The sequence below is a fragment of the Pinus tabuliformis genome, chromosome 5_2 (assembly GCF_031772625.1).
Source record: "Pinus tabuliformis cultivar Carrire ecotype Pingquan chromosome 5_2, CPIR1, whole genome shotgun sequence".
Lineage (NCBI taxonomy): Eukaryota > Viridiplantae > Streptophyta > Pinopsida > Pinales > Pinaceae > Pinus > Pinus tabuliformis.
This window is the reverse complement of record NC_142306.1, coordinates 511384281-511392765: the sequence shown is the minus strand read 5'-3', so window position 1 is coordinate 511392765 and position 8485 is coordinate 511384281.

The following is an 8485-nucleotide window of genomic DNA, read 5'->3' as shown; positions in this document are numbered from 1 at the left end:
GCATATTAAATCTTTTCAACACCTTTTGTATGTACTCATTCTGAGACAATGTTAATTTGCGATTTTTCCTGTCTCTAGTGATTCTCATACCAAGGATTTTTTTTGCAGCTCCCAAATCCTTCATTGCAAATGAATTTGCCAATTTTCTTTTGAGCACATTTATTTCCTGCATGTTAGACCCTGCAACAACCATGTCATCCACATACAATAACAAGATAATATAGCTGCCATCATTTTGATTTTTCAGATAGACACAATGATCAGAGTGACATCTAGTATAACCTTGTTCAGACATAAACTTGTCAAACTTTAGATACCACTGCCTTGGAGCCTGTTTTAATCCATACAAGCTCTTCTTCAACCTGTACACCAGTTTCTCCTTCCCTTTCACCTCATATCCTTGTGGCTGCTGCATATATATCTCTTCGTCCAAATCCCCATGGAGAAAGGCCGTCTTTACATCTAAATGCTCAAGATGCAAATCTTCAACTGCTACTAGACTTAAAATAATTTTGATTGAAGTCATTTTAACAACATGAGAAAATATTTCATCAAAATCAATACCTTTCTTCTGTGTAAACCCCTTCACTACAAGTCTAGCTTTGTACCTCTGTTTTCCTCCATCTTCTTCCTTCAACCTGTAAACCGATGTATTATTCAATGTAGTTTTTCCTGTAGGAAACCTGACTAAGTCCCAAGTCTGGTTATGCATTAAGGAGTCCATCTCTTCTTCCATGGTTCCCTCCCACTTCTTCCTGCTTTCAACCTACATTGCTTCTTCATAACATTTGGGTTCACCAGAATCAGTTAACAATAAATAATATAATGAAGGAGAGTATCGTTCAGGGGGTCTACTTATCCTGGTAGATCTTCTAACACCACTTTCAGTTGTTTGGGGTGTCGTTGCTGCTGTGGTGGTTGTTGTTGTTGTGGTTGTTGATTATTATTATTTTCAGGCACCTTTACTTTTTCAGTGATTTCATCAAGAACTGCGTATTCATTGTTTTCTTTTTCCTGTTTCTTTTCTTGCAACTGATTCTTATACAAGACATTTTCATTGAATATTACATCTCTGCTCCTATGATTTTGTGATTTTCGTAATCATATAAGCGATAACCAAAATCATTAACACCATATAGAGGTACATTTCTTTGACTTTGCCTCAAGCTTTGTTCTATTTTCTTTATCAATATGGAAAAAGGCCTCACAACCAAAAGGCTTTAAAAAAGAGTAGTTTACCTTTTTACCTATCCATGCTTCTTCTGGAACACCACCATCCAAGGAACTTGAAGGTCCTCTGTTTATTAGATAAGCAGCAGTATCTACAGCATCTGCCCAAAACTGTAAAGGCAAACCTGCATGCAATCTCATGCACCTTGCACGCTCCATGATTGTTCTGTTCATCCTTTCTGACACACCATTTTCTTGTGGTGTTCTTGGAACTGTCTTCTCTCTGCGAATTCCATGCTCTGAACAATACCTATCAAACTCTTTGCTGCAATATTCACCTCCATTGTCTGATCTAAGACACTTCAATTTCTTTCCTGTCTCAATCTCAACCAAAGCTTTCCATTTCTTGAAAGTATCAAATACATCAGATTTATTCTTAATATAGTAAATCCAATTTTTTCTAGTTGCATCATCAATAAAAGTAACATAATAACGAGAGCCACCAAGAGATGATACCTGAGTAGGTCCCCATACATCTGTATGCACAAGCTCTAATTTTTCGCTCTTCTTTTCTTTCCCAACTTTGAGAAATCTGACTCTCTTCTGTTTTCCATAAATGAAATTCTCACAGAAGTCCAAATCAACATTCTTCAAACCCGGCAACGAATTCTTTGAGTGAAGAATCTTCATCCCCTTTTCACTCATGTGTCCGAGCCTATGATGCCATAATGTTGCATCTGCTCCTTTGGAAGTTAAAACATTAACAGAGTTAGAAATACCATTGCATAAATACAATGTACCAACCATTTCGCCTTTTGCTATTACTAGGGCTCCTTTGGTGACCTTCCAAGCTTTATCTGTGAAAGTTGTCACACAACCTTCACCGCCTAACTGCCATGTTGAAATCAGATTTTTCTTCAGATCTGGAACATGCCTTACCTCCTTTAGTAGCCATTGGTTTCCATTCTGTTGTTTTACAAGAACCTTACCCATTCCAACACTTTTACAGGGTTTATCATCACCCAAGCAAACTTGTCCAAAATCTCCTTGAACATAGTCATGAAAGTATTTCTTATCAGGTGTGGCATGGAACGAGGCCCCTGAGTCTACCACCCACGAATCAGTAATATTTTCGAAAGAAAGAATCAAAGCATCTTGTAACACCTCACCTGTCACATTTGCTTCATGATTGTTTTCTTACTGTGCATCTCCTTCTTTTCCCTTCCAAGATCTATAGTCTTTCTTTAGGTGTCCTTTCTTTCTGCATTTCCAGCAAACTATCCCCGATCTGGACTTGGATCTGCCTTTCCTTTATTTACTGCGATATCCTGACCTCTTTCCTCTTTCCATTTTTCTTCCTCTAGACTATGCACTCAAAGCATTACCCGATGTCTCATCGGAGCTTTTCCATCACATTTCCTTGCTAAGGATAGCACCAACAACATCATCAAACTTTAAAGTACTAGATCTAGAAACAGAGTTACTAATGACCATTACTAAACCATTCCAACTTTCTGGTAATGAGCACAAGAATAACAGAGCTCTAACTTCATCATCAAAGTTTACCCCTATAGAACATAACTGACTTGTAAAAGTAATAAAATCATTTAAATGGTCTGCAACAGATCCACCTTCCAACATCTTCATATTAAATAACTGTTTCATAAGAAATACCTTGTTTGAGGCCGAGAGTTTTTCATATAGTTTCTCCAACGCCTTAATCAAACCCTCTGTCATTGTTTCCTTCAAACTTTTGAAGGTTACCGACACTGCGAGGCACAACTGTACTGTTTCGAGTGCCTTTCTATCAAGAAGGTTCCATTCTTCATCTGTCACACCCATTGGCATCTTTGTTTCTCTACCCAATGGTAGGTATAGATCTTTCTGATACAGATAATCTTCCATCTACATCTTCCATAGTGAGAAGTTTTGGCCATTAAATTTCTCGACCCTAAGCTTACCATCTTTCGCCATTGCTCCCACTTGAACGAGGAACCCTTCTTTCCTATGAGTTTATCAGCCAAATAGACCTTCAGCTCTGATACCAGTTGTTAGAATATTATATATTATGGAGTAATGGAACACATAAAATATTGCAGAAATATAAACACAGAAAATGCATAAAACAAGAGATACACAGATATACGTGGTTCACCCAGTTTGGGCTACGTCCACCCCGAACACCCAGTCCTTCCTTTCCGTTATCTAGCAAAATGAAGAGACACAACCTATAGCAGATCCGTTGTAATATCCTCTGTTTTCTCTCATAGTCTCACCTCTTTGCTTCTCGCTTAGAGAATACACATATATTACACAGACTCAAATACAATGCCCTCATACAAAGAGAGGGGTTGCCTTCTAGGGCAAAAAACCCTAAAATAAACATAAATTCTACCGTCAGATCATCCGCTTAATGAACAACCCAGATTGACTAGAAATTACTATACTTTTACAAGGAAATTTTACATCTATTTTTAACTTCACAGGCGCTGCCCCCAAGCCCTTGTCGGGGGACCGCTGGCCTCCCGGACCCCCCAGCTGGGGGGGATCGGCCCCCTCGGACCCCCACAGGGGGGAAAAGTCCCCCTCGCACCCCCCACGTGGAGGGGTGTACAAAATTCCTGGGGTATACATCCGGCTGAAACAAAGACCTTTGAACAATCATGCTCCACACACAACAGACAACTCATTCTGATCCTCAGACCTTAGCAGTAACATGTGAGTGCACGAGAAGGATTTCCATGGTGATAGGGCTGGGGCACATTGGCATACACAAATCGGAGCCGAAAACCTATGAGAATAGGCAGAAAGGTAAGCCCACTTGACAACTGACCCTGCAAGGCAGACCTTAGAAGGAATTTGAAGGCGAAAAATAAATGTGTTGGGGAAAAGTTGTCCAGGGCCAAACTTTAAGCGTTAGCGCATAGTTCTATGTGAAAAGATGACCAAAGGCATGGAGTTTATAGTTAAGTAGGGACTAAGGCCGAGGTTACAACTCCATGGTATTATGGGACAAAAAGGTCCAATAACGTAAGTACCAGGGGCTCAATGGAAAAATATGGCGTCATATTTGGAAATTTATCCAAAAATAGTAGTAAACTAGAGTTGGAACTACAACTAAAACTCTGGCTAAACCCTATAATATGTCATATTAGCCGAAATTAGCAATTTAACTTAAAGATTAAGTTTTAAACAACAGAGAAGGGTTTGAATACCTGCAAATCACATTCAGAAGATTCAAGTGAAGTAGGAGAAAGCTAAAAATAAGAGATTCATCCAAACATTAAAATAAGAAGTTAACTAAAAAGCAAGAAGCCTAATTTGAGCAGGAAAATTTCTTTATAAGAAGATTAAATTAGCAAGTTTGTATGCATTAAGGGAAAGCAAGTTGTAGCTTATAGATCAGGGTTGTAGGTCCTTCCAATACGTGTTGGTAAATAATTAAGGGTTGTAGCTGATAAATGATTAGTTGCTTCCTGTTGGTTGCAGCCAGAGAATTTTGTAACAACAAGTTATGGCTTGCCTTGTGAATAAATTGCTGAAAAAAATGAAGAATCGTTTTGTGTTATTTGTGTTATTTATGTTACCTCTTGTCATGCTCATATGAATTAATTGATGAAGTATTTCTTGGTGTCCTAATATCATTTCAAGTGAAAGAAAGTTTATAAAATTCCTACAATACTGATTCATCCCCCCTCCCAATATTGTCTTGCTTTCTAACATCTAGAAGCTAAGAGGGGTTAAACCAAAAAGGGATTTAACTCAAGCATCCCCTTGGATATAATTATAGGAGAATTATTTTGTGATCTGAGAGACCTCTCAACTCAATTGTAGATTTTATTACACAACTAGAGTTCCACTTATCTTCTGAAATTAGAAATTGATCTAGTATTTTTTTGGCTACACCACTTCCCTTCAAGCACCCATTCCTCCCTTTGGGTGAAATCCTAGATAGTCCTATATCAATAAATCCATAATTTATCATATAGTTTATAGAGAAATCACTTTGAGGATATGGATTGGGATTTGGACCCTAAACTTCATGTAGAGAGGTGGGGAAGTTTAATTTTCCTACTATTATTATATAGGGGTCACCAAACATTCCTTCCAAAGGTAATTCCTCCGTGAAATGAATTGAGTCAGAATAAGGGTTGTAAATATTTAAAACAAAAATAAAAGAATACAAATATTTTAGTTTTCATTTTAAAAGAATTGATGAAGGAAAAGTAGAGGTTGATATAGCCTTATAATTAGGACTCTAACCATAAATTAAGGGTCTTGAATTCCCATCCATATCCATATTGTAGAAAGAATATTTTTTTAAAATTTCCCCTAAAACCTTCCTAGATATATCTCTAGCACACATTGTTTCATTAATAAGGATTTAATCTAGCCTAATACTAGACACAATTATTTTGGGGGAAGTTATTTTGTGAGGTCCCCAAACCGTCTGGTGTTAAGGGATAATGGTATCATACTGTCTTCTTCAAGAGGGCTTTACTTGCTCTAAGGGCCCTGTATATAGGAACTTGCTTTCCTTTTTTGATTTCTAACAAAGCCCTTTCTTGTGATTTATGTAGATTTGATTTACAACCAAAAATAAAATGGGATGTTTTCTCTAATGCTAGACCACCACTTGAGGGGGGGAACTTCCATTGAATTTGAGTGAGAATGGAGTACATATCTCTTTTTTTTTCCAATGAAGGAGCCAATAGCAGAATGATGGAAACATGGGGTAGACACGAGTGGGAGGAAGGGGGGGGGGGGGGGGGGGGGGGAATAGGATTAGAAACTAAAGGAAGATTGCAGGAGAAATGGTAATGAAGATTCAACTTGGGAGAAGGCATATGAGTAGTGTAAGAGTAAGGAGGATGCATAGAAATGTAAAGATAAGGGCATAGGGAAGGGCTCAAAAATGAACTCTAGAAGAGGGAGGGACATAAACCTTAATCAAAGAGGCCAGATAACCTAAAGTCACACCTACTAGAGTAGTATCCTAATTATCACCCTTCGAATTTGATCATGTACAAGTGAGATCGATGTGAGGGGGAACCTGAGATGAGGTGGTTTTTAGACGATAAATCCCCTTGGAATTATTTCATTTCCATGATGGAATGACGATGTAAGGTCCCATGTCTCCTCATTATTCCTGCTAGTGACCAACCTCATGGTAGAGAAAACACCTAAAGTGAAATTTCAAATAATCCACCTTCTGCTTCCAACTGCATCCTTGCAAAACACACTATAGATTAGCATTGATACCCTCTTTAATGTTTTCCTCAATTTGAATCTAGGTTAATCCATGATTTGGCTTGGTATCCCATCCTTGTACGAAACATACAAATGAGCTTAACTTATTTGAAATAACCTTTAATACCTCTTCAATCCAGAAGGATAATGGAAGGCTTATATTATAACACCCATTAGATCCCTAACTAGGTTGAAATTGACATTCCAAAGCTAAAGGGACAAGTTGAATTTTCCTCGGTAATATTTTTTTCCAAAATATTCAAACAATCTTCTTTAGAGTGAAATCTAAAGGAAAAATAGACCTGAAGGAGGATATCAAAAGAGGGAACATAAGAAATTTCGAGTTTCCAAAACATAGCCAACCATTTCCCCATTCCTAAAACCCTAATAGGAAATCCACTGAAGTGACCAAATAGGAATTTTCTGGGAAAATACATTATCTCCAATATTTCAATGTTCTTCACCACTAGAGATCTAGCTAAGCTATTTTGATGCTAAACACATGGTTTTTTCTCCCCTATTGGAAACTCCAAGCTCATTTTGAGCAGAGAGGAGTGTAGTGGCATTAGAAGCAGGGGATGAAGCTGATGGATTACATTAGTTTGGGGGAGAAATAATAGTGCAAAGCTGACTAACTAATTCAAAGGGAGGAATAGAGATACAATCCAAGCTAAGAACTCATAGGGCTCAAGGTAAAGTTTGAATATGACCAGTTGTTGAGGAAGCTTCATGCAAGGAAAGTTCTGGAACCCTAGCCAAGGATTGAGGAGATTGGATAGGAGCGAAATTAAAGAAATAATCCTAGGAAACAAATACATGATGAGTGATAGAAATTGAAGAGAATTCCACCTCATCATAACTCCATTAATCCATGAGGGAGAGGAGACTACAAGTGAAACTTTAGAATTGACTATGGGACCTTCGACGAAGTGGGTTGTGGAAGGTTAAGTGAGATGGGATTTTAAGGGCAAAGGGAGGCGAACTACAAAGTGCAGGAGAACTATCCGACGCTTCATAACTAGTGCAAAACTAGGAAACCTATAATCCATAACCCCTTGTTAGACATCAAAAAAACTTCAGAACCAAAGAATGAAATGGAAAGACCTTATTTTCTGATATATATATATTTCATTGGTTAAAGTGCATTTTATAATGCACGAATAGATTCAACACTTGGAAAATCCCCTTGAGAACTTCACTTATATACACCAACACCCTGAAAATTCCCTTTGCAACATCACTTGTGTATATTATGCAACTTAAATTTGCAATTGTAACAAAAATTTACTAAATAAAAAAATAATCGCCTAAAAATATATACGAAAAAGGAAATTTTTTAAAATAATAAGACTATTCTAACAATAATATTTGTTTATTTTTAATTGTTATCTATATATATATATATATATATATATATATATATATATATATATATATATTCTTAATCATATATGATATATAAATAGACGACATTTTTTATTTTACTTAACATGCATATTGAATTATTTTATTTATTAATCATATTGTACACATTAAAATACTTGTACCAAAACTACTTCATATAGGTTGTAATATCTTGAACCAAACAAGCACATTGAGAGTTGGAATAATGATGTTTTATAATGTTTTTAATTAAAACTAATCAGATATGTATGTTCATTTTTTTATTTTTATTTTTTATTATAGTTGACATTTTTTATTTTTTATTTTAAAAGGAACATGTACTGCTTACTAGTGGTTGAGCATGGAAGGAATTACATATCTCTTTCCAGAGATTGAACATGGAAGGAATTACATATCTCTTTCCAAAGATTGAACATGGAAGGAATTACATATCTCCCTCATACTGAGATGGAGAATGCGAATTACATATCTCCCTCATATTGAGATGGAGAATGCATGGAGAATGCACGAGAATACACCTCTTGCAATAATCCACATCATATTTTATTATTATTATTGATATTTTTAAATGTCACATATCAATGTTATATAAAAATGAATGAATTACACATCTCCTCCTTGTTAAGAATTAATATATAATTTAAGCATACACACACTTTTA